Source organism: Apodemus sylvaticus, chromosome 10, assembly GCF_947179515.1.
Source record: "Apodemus sylvaticus chromosome 10, mApoSyl1.1, whole genome shotgun sequence".
NCBI lineage: Eukaryota > Metazoa > Chordata > Mammalia > Rodentia > Muridae > Apodemus > Apodemus sylvaticus.
The window spans coordinates 22,145,294-22,166,978 of NC_067481.1; the positions used below are offsets into that span (position 1 = coordinate 22,145,294).

Genomic DNA, 21,685 nt, shown 5'->3' on the forward strand with positions numbered 1-21,685 from the left:
CCCACCAGCCAGCCCTGTGACTTCTCTAAAGGTGCATTGTACTCGCTTGGGACTAAGTCTGGCAAGGAATCCTTTTCAAGGGCATGTGTCATTGTCATTGATACCCGAGGCTTGCAGTGTCCCTTAATTAAACCCACATTGGTTTGTTTGTGACTTTAAGCATGAAGACATTTTTTAACATCTGAAGAATTACAGAAGAGAACTAAAAATAAATTACAAGGTGATGTTGCTAGGGGATTCTGGAGCACAGCTGCCTCAGGCTTATCATGCATGGAACAACCACAGTGACAACTGTATGAAAATACCTTTGAGCCTAGCACATCTATTTATTTCATGTAAAGTAACTAGATGTCTGCCTTACCTGGGGTTGTGCTTTGTAATTTACTGTAATGGAATTTGCTATACTGGAATTTTACTTTAACTCAATTTGGGCAATAGTAAAATAAATATAGCATTCATTCCTTTTAGTGCTTTATATAACTATAAATCCATGATGATTAAACTGCATGGGAACAAATATTTTATGTTAAAGATTCATATTACTTTTTATTTTGTTTGTTTTTGAGACAGGATATCACTATAGAGCCCTGATTAGCCTGAAATTTGCTCTGTAGACCAGGTTGGCCTCGAACTCACTGAGATCTATGCCTGCTTCCTGATCTTGCTGAAAGAAAAAATAAAAACAGAGGCACTGTTATTGACTGGGGGGGGGGGTATTATTTCTTACCTCATCTGCCTTTAAAAATACACTTTTCTCATTTAAATAAAAATTATGTTTTCTTGTGGGGCATGGTGACACACACCTTTAATCCCTGTACCCAGAGGCGGAAGCAGAGGCAGGTCTCTGTGAGTTTGAGTCCAGTCTGGTTTACAGAGTGAGTTTTAGACCAGTAAGGGTTACACAACTAGACTCTGTCTGAGAAAATAAAATACATTAAATTCAGCTCATTTATTATTGCTAATTTTGTTGGGCTCTTGATTTATCAATAGGATCCTCTGATAACCAGTTAGAATAATTTCTTTTTTTCCCCTTAGGTAATCATTTTCACCTAATCATTTGGTGATTGGAATTATTTTCACCAGACCATAACATGTTTTAAAAATCCATATAAATTTGGAGCCTCAAACTTGACATGATACCAGGATACTTCAGAATATATTTTTAAATTAATACAAAAATGATTTGCTGCTGTCTTCATTTAGAACTAACTACTTGACTGTGTCCTAGTATTTATTTGACTTTTTGAACTTAAATAATGAGTCTTTTTCCAAGTCTGTACATTTTAAGGTTATCTCCAATAAAGGACATAAGACTCAAGAGATGGGCTGGAGAGATGGCTCAGCGATTAAGAGCACTGACTACTCTTCCAAAGGTCCTGAGTTCAAATTCCAGCAACCTCATGGTGGCTCACAACCATCTGTAATGGGATCCGATGCCCTCTTCTGGTGTGTCTGAAGACAGCGACAGTGTACTCACATACATAAAATAAATAAAATCTTAAAAAAAAAAAAAAGACTCAAGAGACAATTAAAAAGTCAATATAAAAACAAACACCCTAATTTGGAGGCAGGGCACAGGGTGTCACATGCATTTAATCCAAGCGCACAGGTAGCAAGGGCAGGCAGGAGCTCTCAAGTCTAGCCTGGGCTACACATAACAAGCTCCAGGCAACATAGTGAGTGAGACCAGGTCTCAAACAGAAGATGTGATGGGAGGCAGAGGAAGGTGGTGCTGAAGAGATGGCTCAGTGGTTAAGAGCACTGGCTGTTCTTCCAAAGGACCCAGGTTTGATTCCCAGCACCCACATGACAGTGAACAAACTGGTCTGTAACATCAGTTCCACAGGATCCAGCGCCATCTTCTGGCCTCTGTGGGTACTGCAAACGTATAGTGTATATGTATATGTATATGTATATGTATATGTATATGTATATGTATATGTATATGTATATGTATATGTATATATGCCAGCAAAACACCTATGCATGTAAAACATTTAACACACACATAAAATTTCTTTAAAAAAACACCCTAATTTGAGAAGCTAGTTCTAAAATTTTCTTTATAATTCTTAGTCTAGTTTTTTATCTCTTCATTGCTATGGCCCGTCTGAGGGGAATCTTTGTACGCAAGTGTGTTTACGTTGCTTATAAAGTGAGTAAAGAAATTTATCCCTAAATTTTTTGTTAATTGTGTTATCAGGCAAAGTACAACTTAGAACCAAGTCAATGTTTGTGACCAGCAAATGACTGGGCCCTGTAACCAGTCACATTTGCTTTTTAAGATCAAGGAAGACGAGAAGTTGACCCATTGAACTATAGAACCCAAAGGTTTCAACTGCTTGAGAACCAAGCAGGGGTTTTCAAGATCCTAATGAAAGCATTAGTTGTCCTGATCCAGTAAAATATACAGAAAACTTTAACCCACAGTTTAAGGGGGTTCATAGACTCAGGGTAGGATCTAACCAGGGGCAGCTAACAGCTTAGGGGGTACAAGAAACAGGGACAGTGTCCAGACATGTGCTTAAAACAGGCCTCCATTTGGTTTTCCTTGGGGACTCAGGAGAGAAGTATGTCCCTGGAGATGTCCATCAGTGTTCAGCATTTTAAAGATGTTTATCTCTACCACATCAGTATTTAACCCACAAATAAATGACACGATAAATAATAATCAATGTTCAGGTCGTTTTCAGTTTTTCAGTGTGATGAGCATTGCGGATGAGACTTAGCTTAAGTTTTTTCCTTCACCTCCGTCAGACTATTCTCTTTACTGAAAGTTCTAGATCGGAGTTTGCTGAGTCATTTACATAAACAATGACCAACTTTTCCAAAAATTCGCCCAGTCCCTTTGTCCCCCATTAGTGGATACCTGCTGAGGTGTCTCCATTTTCAGAAGTAAGCACCAAAGCCTCTGCAGTAGAAGCAATTTTTTTATTTCTGGCAAGGCTGGCCCTAACTTTCCAGAGTCCATTGTCTTCCTTTGATGCTGTTTTCCTGTCTGTATTGATCATCTAATGAAATTATTCCCAGTGCTCTTTTTTTGAATCTTACATATTTTGTGATTTTCTTCCATTTTTGTTTTTGCCATTTAACTTTGTATAAAATGCTAAAATTTTATGCAGTCTGGTTATGAAGACATAATTTTTAAAAAAAAAAATCCCTCCCAAGAGACTATAAAACTTTATATTTGCATTAAAAATACTTGGGATGATAGGTAATAAGATGGTAGGCAGGTGAACTCCCCAACACGTAAACATAATTAGAAATGAAATAATATTAAAACATTTTTATAATTTTTTCAATTACTATATAAGAAATGAGAGGAAATTGGCACTTTTTTCTTAATGATAATAACTAATATGTATGTATATACATATAACATATATATAGTTATAATTTTAGAGACAGGGTCTTACTATAAAGCTGTGGCTGGCCTGTAACTCACTTGTAGACCAGGCTAGCCTTGAACCCATAGAGATCCTCCTACCTTTATTTCTCAAATGTTGAGGTTAAGGATATGTCCCACCACACCACACAGCCCAATAATTAATATTTTGAGACTGTGTGCCAGGTGCTTTGCAAATATGTTACATGGGCTGACACTTTTGACCTATAGTTATTCTAAATGACTTGACAATTAGCTCAAAAAAAAAAACCTATCATTTTTCCTACCCTTTCTGATGTGACAGTACATTTTCATCATGTATCAAGGCTTTATACAAATTCAAATCTCCTCCCTAGATCAGTGTGTCTCCAAATGTGTCAAAATGACTAGACATTTTATTTGGATTGTTACATTCTTTTCAGAGAATAATGTGGATAAGAGTGGCACATTCTCTTTGAAATATGCATTAGAGTAGGTTGTTTTTCTTTGAGACAATGTAGTCCTGGCTGCCTGGACCTCTAAGTGGATCAGGCTGGCCTTAAACTCAGAGAGATCCAGTTGCCGCCACCTCCCGAGTGCTGGAACTAAAGGTGTGGGCCACCATACCCAGGACTGGAATCGATTTTTTTTTTAAGTATCAAAATGACTTTGCATTCTTTGAACCAATGCTAGACACTTACACTTCAGTAGATAAATGATGCACACCTGCAGTCCCAGCACTCGGGAGGCTGAGGCAGGAGGCTGATGCATTTGAGACCACCCCGAGCTACATACGTAGCCAGACTCTATCTCAAAAAAGTTTTTTTTTAAGTTTTGCTAGAACTGTAGACACATTTCCATAGAGACTACGTCACAAAACAGTAATTTTTAAAAATAGTATCTGCACTTTGAACTCAAACACTGTAATTTCATTCTTCTGTTTCAGTAAATACAGGAAAAGGTCTCCAGAGCAGCTCTGAAGGTTTTCTCCCCAAGTCAAAGAAACATAGACTGAAGTTTCAGTGTTGTGGGTGGGTGAAGTTTGGGTGAACCAGAAAACTTCAGGCACAGGGCGCATAGGAATATAAAATATTTATGTTCTAAACTAGCCCTGCCTTCTAGAGAAAGAATAACAGGAGTCTATCTGTAGCAAGTGTAATTGTTCAGTAGTCATCATCTTAAACGGTAAGATGACAAAACCAGGCACAGTTTGGTTTTAAGCTGGTTGCAGTAGTGTACACCTGTATTTCCTGCACTCCAGAGACTGAGGCAGGAGAATCACCGCCAGTTTGAAGCCAGCCAGGACAACAAAGTGACACACTGTCTTGGAAAAACAAAAACCAACAACAAAAACCACCTGACATTAGCATGTAACCCAAACTATAAAGGCATCAACAAGTGATCAATATGAAAATTATCTCACAGCCAACCATTGGCTTGAGCACGGGGTCCCCAATGGAGGAGTTAGAGAAAGGACTGAAGGAGCTGAAAGGGTTTACAACCTCAGGAAGAGCAGCAATATCAACCAGTCAGACCCCCCAGAGCTCCCAGGGACTAAGCCATCAACCAAGGAGTACACATGGCTCCAGCTGCATATGTGGCAGAGGATGGCCTTGTCAGGCATCAATGGGAGGAGAGGTCCTTGGTCCTATGAAGGCTTGATAGATAACCAGTGTAGGGGACTTGAGAGCAGAGAGGTGGGAGTGGGTGGGTGGGTGGGTGTATGAAAACCCTCATAGAAGCAGGGGGAGGGAGGACGAGATAGGGGTTTCCAGGAGGGGGAAAAAACAGGAAAGGGGATAACATTTGAAATGTAAAAAGAAAATATCCAAGAAAAAAAGAAAAGAAAAAGAAAATTATCATAAGGTATTTTATTTAATTTTTTGCACTTAGCTCAGAAATTGGTATACATTTTACCCATATATAATATCTGAATTGATATGTAAAATTCTAAGCTGTTTAGAATTCATAAAACTTTTTTGCTTTTCAAGACAGGTTTGTTTGTGTAGCCTTGGCTGTCCTGGAACTGGCTCTGTAGACCAGGTTGGCCTTGAATTCAGAGATCCACCTGCCTCTAACCCCCAGGTGCTGGGATTACTGGCACACATCATCTTGTCTGGGAAGAGTTCATAAAACGTTTCTTCTTGGTAAAATAGATCCACATATTCACTCAATTTGTTTCCAATAACTGAACTGAGCATAAGGTTTTTGTTTGTTGTAGAGGGAATGGGAAGTTGTTAACAAAGGGTCTCATGTAGTATAGACTGGCCTAAATATTCATATTTACTTATATGAATAAATCCATGAGGATTTATTGAGTGCTGGATTACATACATGGCTTCCTAAGTTAATTAAAATGATATTTAAAAGTTTGCGCCTCAGTTTTAAGTGCTTGGTTTGTAGCATATGTGGCTTGTTGTGGCCACGGTGGTCATAACCCTGGTACAGAAGCACATCAGTGTCCCCTTACCCGAGGGTCCACCTTCCTGAGATGTCTGTTCCCGACAATCAACTGTAGTCTGAAAATAATACATAGCAAATTCCAGAAGAAAAAAATCCACATGTGAGTTACACATTGTACTCACGATCATGAGTTCTTACACCGTACCGTGTGTCTCACCTGGGCCTGACTCATCCTTCGGTCCAGAGGATGTCACCTGCTGGCTAGTCACTCTAGCTAATCTTTGTCCTCAGACCAAGCCTGGAGATGTTTCAAAGCTGGCATATAGCAACCCGTTCCCCGCAGCTCCACGTGCACCCCAGTGCCCACACCGGTCACCCCATCTCATCCCACGGGTGACCGAGAGGCGGCGGTGAGCACGGTACAGGATAAGTGACTCAAAGGGTCTTCTAACTTTCCTAACTTATGATTGCTCCAGTCCGCTGGTTAATTTTCATTTCTACTCCTGTGATAGAACACCTTGGGAAGGAAGGGCTTATTTCAACTTACAGCTCTAGACCACAGTCCGTCATTGAAGGACGTCAGGGCGGGGAATTCAAAGCAGGAACCTGGAGGCAAGAACTGAAGTAGAGGCCATGGAGAAACACTGTGTGCTGCCTTGCTCCTCGTGACTTGCTCGACCTGCTTTCTTATACAACCCAGGACTGCCCGTCCACGGGTTGCCCCACTCGCAGTGGGCAGGGTCCCACCATATCAAGCTCTAATTAAGAAAATGCCCTGCAGGCTTATGCACAAGCTAATTTCTGTTTTATGTATATATGTATGTATTTGGGGGTTTCTCTGTAGCCCTGGCTGTCCTGGAACTCACTTTGTAGACCAGGCTGCCCTCCAACTCAGAGATCCTTTTGCTCCTGTCTGCACAGGACTGGGATTTAATGTAGCCATGGGAGTGGATGTGTAAACACCCAAGAGAAATATGCACTATAGGCTTTGGTCCTATCTGAGATTTTCAGCATCCACTGGAGTCTTGGAATGTATCTCCTGCGGGTAAGGGACTGCCAGCTGTAAAACAGGATATAGATCGTCTCCTGGAGCCACTGCCATCTAAGGGACACCGATTCCCACCCCAAGACACACAGACACCCCCAGCTGCACTCTGTTTTAGAAGCTGTTGTTCCCATTGCACAGTGGAAGTCCTGTGCTGGTCCTTGAAGCTCCCTCTTCCTACCTCCTTCTGTATGTAGGTGAACATGTTTGTGTCTGTCTGTCTGTATGTCCTCACTGATCTCCAACTCATTTCGAGACAGTGTCACAGAACTTGGAGCTCACCAGTGTCACTAGCCTGACTGGCCAGCTAGCCCCGGGGATCTTCCTGCCTTTGCCTTTCCAGGGCATGGATTGATTACAGGAGTGTTCCTCCTGTCTGGCTTTCACGTGGCTGCTGGGGCTTGAACTCAAGATTCTGGTGTCTGCACAGTGTTTCTCAACCCTGGGCCCCTCCCCTCTTAAGAGCAGAGAGGCTCAGTCAGGGTGGGGCAGGGGACACACTGGTGCGGGTGGGGGTGGGGAGGGATTCCTTTCTCATTCCTAGTATTCCTGTCAAGAAGTTCTAGTATCTTTTCCTCCAGAAATAAAACTTGTGGGCTTAATGGTACACATCTCTTATCCCAGTTCCGGGAGACAGACCATCTGAGTTTGATCCCCAGAACCCACATAGTGGAAGGAGCAAAACCTAGTCCTAAAAATAACCATTGACTGCCACACATGTGCCGTGGGCCAGAGGCACCCCTCCCCAAAAGATTTTTAAATTGTGCTTTAAAATGTAAAATAAAATAAAATCCTAATGTATAGAGAGTAACCAGGCTTTTTTTTTTTTTTTTTTTTTTTTTTTTTGGTTTGTGAAGGATGAGGGCTCATCAGGCGCCCCCCTAGAAATCTTCCTTCTGTTTCTAATGTGCCGGTGAAGAAGTGTTCCGTGTTCCAAAGAACATATGTACAAACGAATTTTAGAATGTTGGTCCATCTGTGAGGAGACGACAGGGGCAGGAGGACCCAGGGAGTGGGTGATTTTGCTGCAGCTCTGAGTGATGTGTCCACCAGAGCTGGCTCCAGTCATCCAGGAGCCTTCCCACTCTGAGACCGAAACGGCCATCCTGTTTCAGACATGCCTCATTATCAAATGACTCTTAGGCAGCTGGGAGTTTTGCTATTTTTGTTTGGTCGCAGAATGTGTACTGTACATTGTTTTGGTTTGTTTTCTTGCTTGCCTTTGTGAAACTGAGTTTGCTGAGAAAAACAAAACCGTACTGTTTTTTAACTCAACCTCTGTTCACGAGGCCCCTGGAGTTGACGCTCAAGGGCTGGTGAGGAACTCAGCAGGTAAAAGGCCTTGCTGATCAAGCGTGCAGGCCCGAGAGAACTGACACCCAGAGTTGTCCTCTGACCTCCGCACGTGTGCCGCCTCGCCTGCCTTCTCACACACATCATGAATATACACGGTAACAGACTGATAATGCCATAGAAGTCGATGTTTGAAACTTGAGGTCTAGTGAGAAGTGAAGAATTGCTTTTCTCCAGAGATTTTTTTCCCCCCTCGGTTGCTTTAGTTTGGGGGGGAAGGCTGTGATTTTCAGTGAGGTGATGAGAGGCGTCCTCTCTAAACCGCCAGGCTCTGAGATAGCTGCCGTCTCCGTCTCCGTCTCCAAGCAGGTATGAAGACCTTACCAGCTTCAGGGCCCACTGCAGAGCCACGGGCACGCAGGTGGTGCTGAGTCCACCTTCTCCATCCCTCAGCCCGCCTCCTCCTTGGAACATCCCGTCTCTGTTTTGTTTTCGGAGATGTGGTCTCAGCATGCAGTCCCAGCTTACCTTGAACCTGGGAGCTGTTATGATTGTCCTGCCTCTGCCTCCCAGGTCCTGGGGTGACAGGTATGTGTCCCTAATCTGGACCAACTTTGTTTATCCTAACAGTCTTTTTAGATCCTTAGTACTGAAAGGAAACTCTGAAGAAATGGATAGAACTTCTGTGTCATTTTGAATGTGGCCTCATACCTAAGCCAAATTTGTCAGTCATTAAAATGTCAAATAAAGTACTCATTAGCTTTTACTGCAGAGTGAACTTTAAGATGCTGTTTATTTTAGTACAGTGCCAAAGTAAGTTCATTGTAATGCTGAAAATGCCTTGATGTAATTTAGTAAATACGATTTATCTTATCCCCCCATATAAAATGAGGGATGGGGCTGGAGAGATGGCTCAGCTGGTGAAGGCTCCTGCTCCCGCCCTTGACACCCTGAGTCCAATCACCAGAATTGCATATGGTTAAAAGAAAAGGTCGGGGTGGGGGAGGTAAATGACTTTCTCAACTGCCGGGCGATGGTGGTGCATGCCTGTAATTCCAGCACTTGGGAGGCAGAGGCAGGCGGATTTGAGTTCGAGGCCAGCCTGGTCTACAGAGTGAGTTCCAGGACAACCAGGGCTATACAGAGATACCCTGTCTTGAAAAAACCAAATCCAAAAAACCAAAAAAAAAAAAAAAATGTGTCACTAACCTGCACATGGGTACGTGGACATTGGTCCATGCCTTCCCTAAATATGTTCAATGTAAAAAAAATAATAATGAGGGATTATTTTCACAAATGGGGGAAACACCTTCTCCCAAATACATAATCAGAACATAATTTAGACTCTCGAAATCATTTCCTTAAAAGTGGAAATCTAAGCTGGGTGTGGTGGCGCACACCTGTAATCCCAGCACTTGGGAGGCAGAGGCAGGTGGATTTCTGAGTTCGATGCCAGCCTGGTCTACAGAGTGAATTCCAGGACAGCCATGACTACACAGAGAAACCCTGTCTCAAAAAAAACGAAAAAAAAAAAAAAGTGGAAATCTAAGAGCCTATGTGAATGTTGTCATGGTCCAGAGTAACCGATTTTTTTTTTTTTTTTTGCTTTAAAGTTTATTGTGTTGATTCTGCAACAATGCTGAATTAAGAAACAAGGGGTCATTTTCAAATGTTTCACACATTTTCGTTATAGGCAGTTTTATATTTTTGTTACATGTTACATGTTAATATACATGCTAAGTATGATGACATTTGTTGTGTTAGTAGTATTTGATCTCTTTTCCCTGGGCAGAAGAGACCACCTGACACCTGTACAGCTTTGTGTGTGGGTCCTGCAGTCTTATATGGAATTTAACTCCAGGCTTGATAAAGATTAATCTGCAGATCCTCTTTGAAAGAGGATTTGGTTTGACTGTGTCAAATTTTCCTGTGAGTAAAACTGCATCGTTGAGAAGAGCTGGACTCCTTCTACACTGTGTGTGCTGTCCCTGATTGACCCTGATCTGTTTGGCACATACGGATGATCGGCTTTTGGCCGTGGTGGACAGATGTCCTGATTCCATCAGAGATTGCTCGCACATATTTGCGGCTTCCCCAAAGTCAGTAATCCTTGTTGACCGGATATCTTTGACAGACTTTTAAAACTGTTTTTCAAATACTGGTTTGGACACACACACTCTATAGCTCACCTGTAAGATTTTTAGAGTCAGTTGGCATCCTCTTTCCCCCAACAGAAATAGGAGAAAAGTGGCAAACAAGACCAGGAAATATAGCAGAAGCACCATTGAAGTCTGCAGAACTTCCAAGCATTTAATACGAGATGGTAGAGTCCAGGTTTGGGGAACGCGTGTCTGAGGTGGGCATTGCTGTGTGTTGGGATCTGTCACTGAGCCTGGCATGTAACGGGAGCCTGGCGAATGTGTTGTGCTTTTGTAAGCGGGTTGCTCCAGTTCTGTCTATTGATGTCAAGCAGACATTCATCTCTGAACATCACCGTTGATTGACAGGGGGATACCAGGATCCCACTGACTCCCCTTCAGCCTCAGCACGCTGGTATAACCAGAGAGCATCCACGCTCAGGAAGACGTGCCCTTTTCTAGAAACTTAAGAGGCAGGAAATCACTTGGCTTCCTTTGGACTTCAGTGTTAAAGATGGGAGGAGTGTTTACTAGATAAAACTGCTCCTTTGTTTTAAAAATTGTAACAATACATAATAAAATCTGCTATTAAAATTTTTTTGTGGCAGGCACAGGGAGACTGTGCTCTGTCCTGGGTATGGAACCCAAGGCCTCGCATGTGCTGGGCTGTCACCAAGCTTCTATATCCCCAGCCCTGACTTTAACCATTTTCAAGTGTACTTGGTTCAGTGGCACTAAGGACACACACGTTGTGCAATCTCCGTCTGTCATCCAAAACAAAAATTGTTCGTTAAAGAGTAACTCTCCATCTGCCCCTCACCCGTCTCCTGTGTTCATGATCTGGACTCTTCCGTATACCTCACATAAGTGGACTCGCACGGTAATTGTCCCTGTGTCCCTGCCAGCCTCTCTGTCTCCCTCCTCGGAGATCTGGCATCCCTCTCCTCCCTGCTAATCTAGTTCCTGCTTTGTGCCCAGACCTAGGCAGAGATGCACGCACAGTAAGGATCCAGAGGCAAATTAATGCAACAGTTTGTGACATACCACTAGGGGGGTATTAAACCTTTGAAGCTGTGATTCCTAATCAGGATGTCTGCTGGTTTATCTCCTCCAAGTCTTGCTGATAAGCCTGCACCGACAATAATATTGGAGATTAGCCTTTCTCTGTGTTTCACAAAACAAATTGTTCCTCTTTAAACTTGATTATGGGCTGGAAAATTACTGGTACATTGATGTAATTGCTTATACAGATATTTAGCATTCTGCACACAGGGGCCCTCTGAGAGAGAAGAGGCTTTGATGGCGGGGGCCCACTGTGAAGTCACAGTTACGCCTGAAGACAAACCTGAGCTTCTGGCTTCCCTGCACCCTATTCTTACAGCATCTTCTTTCTTCTCCTCCCTCCCCTTCTTTCTCTTCTCACCTTCTCCTTTTCCTTCTTGTTCATTCTGGTTTTTGGAGTAGTTGGTACAAAAGCCTCCTGATCCTGAGTCCAAATAGAAATGAGCTAGTCCCGGCTCTGTCGTCAGCCCGCCTTAAAGGACAGAGACTCGGAGAGCTCAGAGTGTGAAGTGAAGGCAGTGGTATCTACAGTGTTCTTAGAGCTATAACAAGGAGGGAAGGAGACGGCCTTGGAGAATGACTTGAAAAGTTATCTGTGTGCCACGTGCACTCGGGGATGGAGGTAGAGGAGGATCAGGAGTTCAAGATCAGCCTTCATTACATAGCAGGTTCAAAGCCACCCTGTGCAACTTGGGACCCTGACTTCAAAAGAAATTTTTTTAAAAAAAAATCTGAATTTAACTTTCAAATAGAATCTTGTTTTCTTTGGTGCTGGCTCCTGTGCTCTACCACTGAGCAACAACTCAGCTTCTGGTTCTGAACTCTGTGTGTGTGTGTGTGTGTGTGTGTGTGTGTACAAGTATATGTGTGTGTGTGCCTGTGTGGAAGGCATAGATGATCAATCTCAGTTGTTTTTCAGGAGTTGTCCACCTTCTCCTGTGTGTGTATGTGCACATATGTGAACATATGTGTGCATGTGTATGCCTATGTAAAGGAGGTTCTTGTCAAGTACTGTCCTTGATTGTTCCTCCACTTTAACCATTGAGACAGGATCTCTCACTAAACCCAGAGCTTGAAGGTACAGCTAGTCTTACTGGCTAGTTTGCCCTAGGGACCCCATCTCTATCTCCCAAGGCTAGAATTACAGATGACCCCTATGCCACTGGACGTGTATGTGGGATCTGGGGATATGGACTCAAGTGCTCTCTTTTGTGTGGCCAACACTAACTATTGAGCCAGATCCCACATTGTTTCTTGAAACAGGGTCTCCTACTGGCCAGAAAGCCTTGGAGATCCACCTGTCTCCACCCCAGCCCCCATGGCTGGCATTCTAAGCATGGCTTTTTATATGGGTGCTACATGGGTGCTGGGAATCAAAATAGGGTCTCTGTACTTATTGAGAAGGAAGCTGTCTCTTCAGCCTCTGACTCTGGACAATTTTTTTTCCACATTTATTTAACTTTGTGTATCTAAATGGGTTTTGCCTGCAGGTATGTATGTGTGCCTGGTCAAAAGAGGGCATGGGATCCCCAGAACTGGAGTTAAGATGGTTGTGATCTATTATGTAGGTGCTGAGAATTGAACCCGGGTCCTCTGCAAGAGCAACAAGTGCTTTAAACCACTGAGCTATCTGTTCACCCCTCCAGGCTCTGAAGTCTTAACCAGAGCTCTGAACAGAAGCTTTGCCGTGGTGCTTTCTTCCCTACGTCCTCTGTTCATTTGCATCAGGTGGACCCATACTGCCTGTCTTGGCTCAGTTTCTCAACCTATAAAACGTAAGGCCAACAGTTCAATCAAGAACCATAAATGTTTCAGCTGATGTGCCAACGGAATGTGAAATGTGCTTTTAGGGTTCCGTTTTTGTGGCGTTTACAAACACAGGTGCTGAGGCATCAGAGATAGAGCACCCGACAGTGGGTGTAGGCTAAGGCATGCGCAGGTCATCCCGGACCGGTGACATCACATTGAGGAGCTCACTGGCTCTGGTACCCTGGGAGCATCCTCCCACCCTTCCTGTTTAAAGAGGAACTGGCATCTATAGCCGTTACCGCCCCACCCCCACTTCTCCCAGATTTAGATTGCCTGTCTTTCTGTGTGTGTGTGTGTGTGTGTGTGTGTGTGTGTGTGTGTGTGTGTGTAAAGTTTACCAGCCACAAACAGGTTCTGTTTCCCACTCTTCGTTATAGGGCCTTCTTTCAGTTCAATATGCTTCTATTGGCACCTCCTTTGGTGTTCTTTACAGCAGTAGCTAATTAGTGACAGCTTTAAAGCAAGCAGCTTGTCATTTTTGGCAGGGACAGGGGACATCCATAGCTAAGTTTACCATGCTCCATGCAAATACATCTCGAATTTAAAAAGCGTCTGTAGTCAAAGGTGGCTGTGTCTACTGAAATATCTCAAGTTGGCATGGTGTCCTACAGATGATGAGCTCTGGGGGGGGGGGGGAGTGTGGGATGGGGGTAATAACATAGTCTCTGTGTGTGACAGGCAACGCTCTGAACCCTGAGTCATCCTCCTAACCTTAATCTGCATTGGGGGTGTCAGACATCATGTTGTTTTGGCACGGTAATAAATCTCTCTGGGTGGCATTTAGTGGTGAGCGCGGGTGACTGGGGGAGTACGCTGTTGCTGTCGGTGAATGCGGTGAATGCACACCCACCATTTAGTTTCTCCCCCCCCTCCCAATGTCATTAAAGGAAACAGTTCCGTTTGCTTGGAGACAAGGGAATTTTCTTGAGGCTCCCAGCTCAGATCAGCGTTCTCGCAGCCATGCCATTCTTTCCTTTGGAGTTGACGTCGAGAGATGTTAGCTCCATTTTCCAAACTCGTTCGTCACGATGTTTATGGATGGGTTCGCCTGTTGATTAACACTAACGATGAGTCAAAACCTCCGTCACGGTTTCTATAAAATGTGATTCACTCCCATTACTCCTCTAATAAGGATACAAATAATGTGTTAAAAATAACACATTGAAGAAAATAATTGGCCTGCCGGCTATTCCTCCCAATTTGGTTCCCTTTGTAACACGGAGATCTACTGAAATGATATGTAATACTCAATTACCAAATACCTACCATGTACCAAGCGGAGTGAAGAGTAGGCTGGAACTCTAGGGAGGTGGTGCAGTCTGTCTTTTCAAAATGAGGTGCTCAAAATGATGAAAGACACCGCATTGTTGTGGTCCTGTTTCCCACTGAGGTGTGAAAGTATACATGGGACCTTATTTTTTCTTAGGAGCTTGGGATTGACAGATGTCCTTGTTCTCGGTTTCCGCTTTGCCATGTCATGCAGAGGGAAAAATCCAGAAGTTGTCACTCATGGTCTGCTGCTTTATAGCATGGCTTGGTGAGCCCTACAGGTTCTTGGCGCTCAACTGGTATTTAAAGTACACGGAGATAGCAACATAGTTACTTCTACCATCAGTCTTTTGCAGCACAGGAAATTACTCCTTCTCTTTGGTTTCAGGCCCACAAGCCTTAGATAAATGGATGCTAAATTATTGCTGTTCTGTGAACAGTTTCCCAGGCGATGCCCAGCTTCAGTCCTTTCCTGCCCCCGGGACAGTTGGTGGGTTGTTTTCTCATTGGTATGAGTGACTGTCCCTTTGTGAAAACCAGAGCTGAGGGCGACCTGGGATTAGTGTTGGTGATGTGTAACAGTACAGCTGCCAGGCATCCTAACACACCTCACTGCCCATTTTGACCCAGGAGCTATCCGGACCGAGAGAGCCGCCCTCTCACAGGATGGACCTCCTCTTGTTTACCTTCACAACCCCAGGCTTTTACCTGACTTCTGATTGGTTCAGAAGGATGAAGATGCACCAAGCCCTCCTATGGCTTCCTCCAGTTGTACTTGAAGACTTCCAGAAAGACCTGACTTAAAATTTTCTTTTGGGTTGTGTCTCTTTGGAAGTTGCACTCTGGGATAATTCAGTCTGTGGCTTTTACGCTAAAGCAGCGTCAAACTCAGGTTGTCAGGTGTGATGGCAAGTGCCCTAACCTAGGGACTCACCTCAGCAGAGTTAACGAAGTGAGGATTTTTAATGAGCAAAGGCTGAGCTCTCAAGGTGTGAGGCCTCTTAGGGAATTTGAGAGCTCTCACTCTTAAGCCTGTTGCCTCGTCTGTAGCATAGTGACACTATTAGAGACACCTCGGGCGGGCGGGCGGGCGTCCTTGAGAGACTTACCGAGGACACGTGCAGAGCGCACAGGTGTGCGTGACATGTGGCAATAGCTCCTTGGTATTTTTCATTCCTTCTACTATTGGGACCACTGTGTCTCCTGCTAGCTTTCTGCCCTGCACGCCACCCTCCCCCCTGCTGCTGTGGAGACGGCAGAGACTGAGAGGAGTGGAAAGTAAGTAGCTGGCTTTGTGTCGACATGAAACAGTTTCTAGTGTGCAGCTTAATTTAGCCTAGGTAACAGGTTTTTTTTTCACCCCAGCAGCTCTCGGGTGTCTTCATCTGTGCTGGATGTTCTGAGCCTGGGGTTAAGCACTCCATCATCAAAGCCCAGCTTCTGTGAGGACCGCCTCTCGTCTCTGTTGCCACCACAACCTGACAGAGAGTAGTTAGAAACCACACGGAGCTGATGGCATGCCGTGTGAGCCTCTCAAAGGGACTCGTCACATGTTTTTTTTTTCTTTTCCTGTGTGTGTGTGTGTGTGTGTGTGTGTAGGTCAGAAGATAACTATGTGTCATTTTTTTGTTTGTTTGTTTGACAGGGTCTCTTGTCTCTCTTTGGCCTGGAACCTCCTCAAACGGGCTATATTATCTTGTTAGCAACCGTCTGTCAGCCTCCTCTCCTCTCATTGCTGGAATTACAAACATTCATCCTTATGGGATCTAGGGACTTGAACTCAGGTTCTCATGCTTCCCAGATAAGTTCTTTACTGAACTATCTCCCCAGTCTAGCCCATCACATTTTCTTACAAGACGTACGTAGACAGTTAAAACCTTCCCTTTTCTTCCTTCTCCTTTGCACTGGGAAGGATCGTATCCTGCCTCTAAGGGAAGCAAACGTAGACTCCCCTGTAGTCTGGTGCTTTCTAGTTTACAAAAGTCTGTATCAGAATACAATGCTGTTGGGGCGGGGCACTAAAATCTTCAATGTCATTTTAAGCCTTTGGAATTACTATATGAAGGAGACCTTACTTGTCTTCTTGCTCATGGCTTTAGTGGCCTTTTCTCCATGTCTGATCTCAGAAGTTGTGTGTGTTTTCTCTGTGGCCTCTGGGGTTTTGGCATTGACTGCATATTGTCCATCATGGACGGCTGAGCTTTGTTTGTCTTGTCTTAGTTTTTAAAACGATTTGTTGTTCTTATTTTATGTGCATTGGTACTTTACCTGCATGTATGTCTGCGTGAGGGTGTCAGATACCCTGAAACTGGAGTTACAGACAGTTGTGAGCTGCTATGTGGGTGCTGGGAATTGAACCCAGGTCCTCTGGAATAGTAGCTAGTGCTCTTAACAGCTGACCCATCTCTCCAGCCCCATGGCTGTTTTGCCTTCAGTTTGAGAAAAGTCTGACATTTTAATTTTGTCAATCATCTAGAGATTTTAAATGTCACTCTTATCGCCAGATTACTATCATAGTTTTAGATATAGACTTCTGGATCATTCATGTAAAATATAGGAGTGGGGAGGCCAGTGTGATGGATCAGTGGGTAAAGGTGCTTGCCACCAAGGCTGAGGACCCAGGTTTGATTGCCAGGACCCCAAACGGTGCTCGGAGAGAACAGGAGAGAACAGGAGAGAACAGACTCTGTCCTCTGACTGCCACACGTATGCCATGGCACACATGCAACACACACACAGCATACAAAAGAAATAAACAATCAAAATCTAAGATGGTTCCTGTCCTTTCCCCCCCCCACCCCCGACCTCCTCCCAAGTAGGATCTCACTTTGAACCTGGCAGTTCTTAATGGTGCCCTTGCCACTGAGAAAGCACGAGGCTTCATGTTCTAACTGTTCTCAACTTAGGCAGCTGAGACCCTTCGGTGGCAGAGATTGTGGGTCTCCGTTTGCTTGTTTTTCTTGGGAGCTTTACTGGAAACAAAATGCGATTGCGTACTAGCTGCAGAGGGGAAGTTGGCGAGAACTCCCAGCGTTCTGTTTGGTCTGTCTGAAGCAGCTGACCTTTTGGAAGGAAATCGCTGCTCTTTGCTTCTTCCTGTAACTTCGCAGCCAGTGAACGGTGAACCGGTGTAGACAGAGTTCTGCCTCTAGCCGGGCTGCCCAAGGCACAAGCCGTTAGAAGCAGGAGCCCCTGCACGGGCCCGCCCTGGTCACGGTGCCGAGCTGTGTTTACGTGCATTAGTCGCTGCATAGTGAAGGAAGATCTGTTTCCAGAAAAGCAGTTTAGGCAAAAGTGATTCCGTTTGATGCCAGGGTCCCAGTGCTAGAAAAGTAGCGAAGGTGGACAGCTTACGTCTCAACTCATTTCTTTATCAGTGTCCTGGTAACAACAGTGATTCTTCTACCTGGATAAACGGGGGTTCCCCCCCCCCCGTAACCATTTTTTTCTGTCAAGAAAACATTTTAATTTTCTAAGCAAGAAGCTTTTTTCAAATACCATGTCCATGACCCAGAGTAAAAATGGATAATTCGTGTAAATGTGCGCAACACAGCAACCTGAAAGCGACTCCGGCTCCGTAGGTAGGTGTGCTTCTCCAGTGTGTTCTCCGGCTGGTTCCTAGCTTGACTGTTGGGGGCCAAGACTGTGGAAGGGGAGTAAATGGACATAAGTGATATAAGGTGTGCTCTTGTAGTGCTAACACTTAGACTGAGGCAGGAGGACAGCCTGGACTATGTAGTTACTTCCAGCCCAGCCTGGACTACACATAGGTTCTTGGTGCAAAGTTGATACGAACCAAGAAGACCTGTTTCTGCCAGTTCCATCAGCCTTTGAGTAGGAGCTAAGTCAGGAGCTAACAGCTGAGGTTTTCTGTTACCTCATCTTCTCCCAACAGCTTTCCAGAGGCCTTGACTTGTTGTTCTTCACTATCCAGGGCTGTCATGCTGGCCAGATGTGCACAGGTGTGTAATTCATGTGCTAGAAGTGTGACGTGTGTGTGTGTGTGTGTGTGTGTGTGTGAAGGAATTGTTGTGCTGTTCTGAATGTTTTTCTGTGTTTCTTGTTCTACCTACAGTTGCTGTAAGTTCTTTGGTCATGCCAAGGGTGAAAGGGAGCTGACGGGACATATAAATAGACATCGGTTCTACAATCATCATAGCTGTTAGTAATCTTGACCCACTACTTGAAAACATATTAAGTTGCTAAGTATCTGAAAGTGATAGGCTTGCAGTCCTTTAAAGAAATGTTATGACTAAAGTTCTACTATGTCATGTCCTGCTTTAGTGAAGGATCTCATCAGTAATGCAGTGTTGGGAAATACTCTCTACGTCTGTAAAAAAAAAACAACTAATAAGGTGTGTGTGTGTGTGTGTGTGTGTGTGTGTGTGCATGGTTATATGTGCACACATATACACATATGTGTAGGGGCATGAGTGAGTGGGAGGCCAGAAGGTGCTAGATTCCTCTAAAATAGAGTTACAGGTGTTTGCCCAGCTCATTACATGGGGTCTGGGATCTGAACTCTGATCCTCACTGCTACACACCGAACTCTTTTAACCACTGAACCCCTTTCTCTAGCTCCTTTCTGTGCTTTTTGAGTCTGTCATGGGGACTCACTATGTGGCTCAGAGTGGACTTGAACTTGGGATCCAGTCACCTGAGACTTCCAAGTGCTGGTATTCCAGCCTGTGCTAACCTCCCTGACTCTTCTACTTGGTATCCATGGGATGGTCATCAATAGAGTGTCCAATGTTACTAATTTTATATTTCAAGTGTTATATTTTGAAAAGCTTGTTAAGTTTGTGATATGGAGGTTGGGAATCATGCCTACAGCCTCACTCATGCTAAGACCACACTCCTAAGTTCTCAAGTTTTAGACACAATTTAATAACTGCAAAAAAAGATCAGAATACCATTGCCTAAGGTAACAGGTGCTTACATTCTTCAGACCTTTCTCGGATTTTACTTCAATGGCCTTTTATGCACTCTTTCCTTCAACACACTTTTACTACATTCTTTTCTTAATTCTCAAAGATGCAGTTGAGTGGAGTTTGTAATTCAGTGTGGTTGCTTCTCTGTGTGATTTAGATGGCTTTGTGTCACTCCGCAGGTTAATGCGCGACAGCTTTCCCATTCCCCTATCTTATGTTATTTCCAGTTTCTCCCATAATGTCTCTTACTGTTTAGCTAGAGGTTGTCCTTAAGAGTTGACCTAGAACAAAACACTCTTCAAAGCAAATTTTCGCTAAGTGGAAACAGGACTGCAATTCTCAATGGGAAAAGAGAGGCCGTGAATTTTAACGAAGAAAATATTGAGAACATGTTTCTTGTTTTCTGTAACGCAGATGCCATTATTTATGGACTTGCAGCCATCTGGAAAGTGGTACAGTGGTGATCCTCCTCTAATGGCTGTTCAAGTCGCTTGTTAGGCTGGGGCTTGGAGACGGTAATGCGCAGGTCAGGATGCTGCATCCTCCTGCCCACAACACACAGCCAAAGAAGGCCAGACTTTCGGTGCTGCTCGGAACCAGTTCCAGAGGAGACACCAGTTGCTAGTTTAGTGTCCTGGCTTTCCTCTTTTGAAATGTTTGCTCTTAATTCTGACTTTGAAAATAAGTAAGTTATTGACCCGGGAAGTTGAGAGAACAGAACAATGATCCCCAGACAGACTTCACCAACTGTGAGCAGTTGCCACATCTGTGTTATCCCTCCCACACACGCCACGCTTCCCTTCTGTTGATGGTGAAGATGAGGACTTCAAGACCTCTTCGCCTCAGAGGCTGGAGTCCGTGCACCAAGAACTAGGGCATCTCCTAGCACAACCTCACCACGTGTCACTCCCTAAAAATTCAGCGCTGACTCGAGGACTGGGAACGTGCCCTTGATGGCTAGTAAAGCAGTTGCCTCGCATGTACAAGACCGTGGGTCCGGACCTCAGCACTGCATAGACAACGTGTGGCAACCCACACCTGTAATCCCAACACTCAGGAGGTAAAGGGAGGAGGATCAGAAGTTCAAGGCCATCCTGTTCTCTACAGTCAATATAAGGCCACCCAAGATACAATAATACCAAATATATAGGCCATATTAACTTTCCTTAATTATCTCAATAATGTCTTTTAATGATCTGTTTCTGCTTAAAAACAAAGAAACAAAGATTTACCTCTCTCTCTCTCTCTCTCTCTCTCTCTCTCTCTCTCTGTGTGTGTGTGTGTGTGTGTGTGTGTGTGTGTGTGTGTTTGTGTGTGTGTGTGTGTGTAGGGAATCCCGAAAACTGAGATCAAAGGACAACCGGCAAGAGCTGGTTCTCTCACCACGTGGGTCCTGGGGTTTGAACTCAGGTCATCAGGCCTAGGCTGCAGTCGTGTTACCTGCTGAGCCGTCTCTCCACCCATCCATAAATCCACCCCGTGATTCTGCTTCTGATGTGCTCTTGACAGTTATATCTCTGTACACATGTCTGCTGGGTTTTTTTTGCTTTGTTTTGTTTTTTCGTAAACCAATTCTTCTTTGTTCGGTTTTTTTGTTTGTTCTTTGCTTTGCCGTTCCTTAGAGTTAACAGATTCCGTTTGGGAGAACTTGTCCCATTCTTGGCTGTTTCTTCTTCCTAAGGTGGACGGTGCAGTGGCCGTCTTTATCTCCAGCAGAGCAGCCCCCAACGCTGCGTCCTGTTTCTTAGCTGGGGAGTCTTGAAGAAACAGCAGGTTTCATGCGTGTTCTGTCATCCTTGTGGCGGGGGCCATGCTGAGGGTCTCTGTTGTTCCAGCGGCCATGAGCGGCAGGCAGGGGTGGGCGCTGGTGCTTGTTTCTTCACCATTCCTTGTGAGTCTCCTCGTGAGTCACCTCGGCATGTCGGGTCTGAAAATGGGTAATGCCGCTCTGCCCTGTGCTTGGGGTTGTCGTGTCCTCCGTTAGAGTGTCAGCCACCAGACCACCTACCCATGGGCCTTTGCCTTTCTTTGTTTGTTTTCGAGGTTCAGGGAATCAGTGGCAGGGTCTTGTGCCCTCTAGACCAGAGCTCTGCCAGTGCTGTGTCTTTAGCTCCTTCTCATTCTGTGAATAGTAAGAAGTATGCGAGGGCAAGAACATCCTGTTCCCAGAGACTGGCATCATCCATGGCTTTAGCAGCTTTGATGTTCCTTGTCTGAGTCTACAACTGTGTGTGTGTGTGTGTGTGTGTGTGTGTGTGTATGTGTGTCTGCGTCTTTGTGTCTGTGTGTGTGTCTCTTTATGTGTGTGCGTGTCTGTGTGTATCTGTGTGTGTCCGAGAGCATGAGTGTATATGTGCACATGTGTATAGAG

General features: G+C 44.4%; 1 protein-coding gene across 2 annotated transcripts in view; it reads left to right on the forward strand.

Annotated features, from left to right (window-relative positions):
- LOC127695537 (signal transducer and activator of transcription 5B) overlaps positions 1 to 21,685 on the forward strand; it is a 70,667-nt gene that overhangs the window by 10,962 nt on the left and 38,020 nt on the right. The window contains exon 1 of one of the 2 annotated variants that reach the window (XM_052197760.1): positions 17,503 to 17,964. The exons of the other annotated variant lie outside the window; for it this stretch is intronic. The gene's annotated coding sequence lies outside the window, so the exon portion shown is untranslated. Of the gene's footprint in view, positions 1 to 17,502; positions 17,965 to 21,685 lie in introns of those variants that run through there. 2 annotated transcript variants of the gene reach the window in all.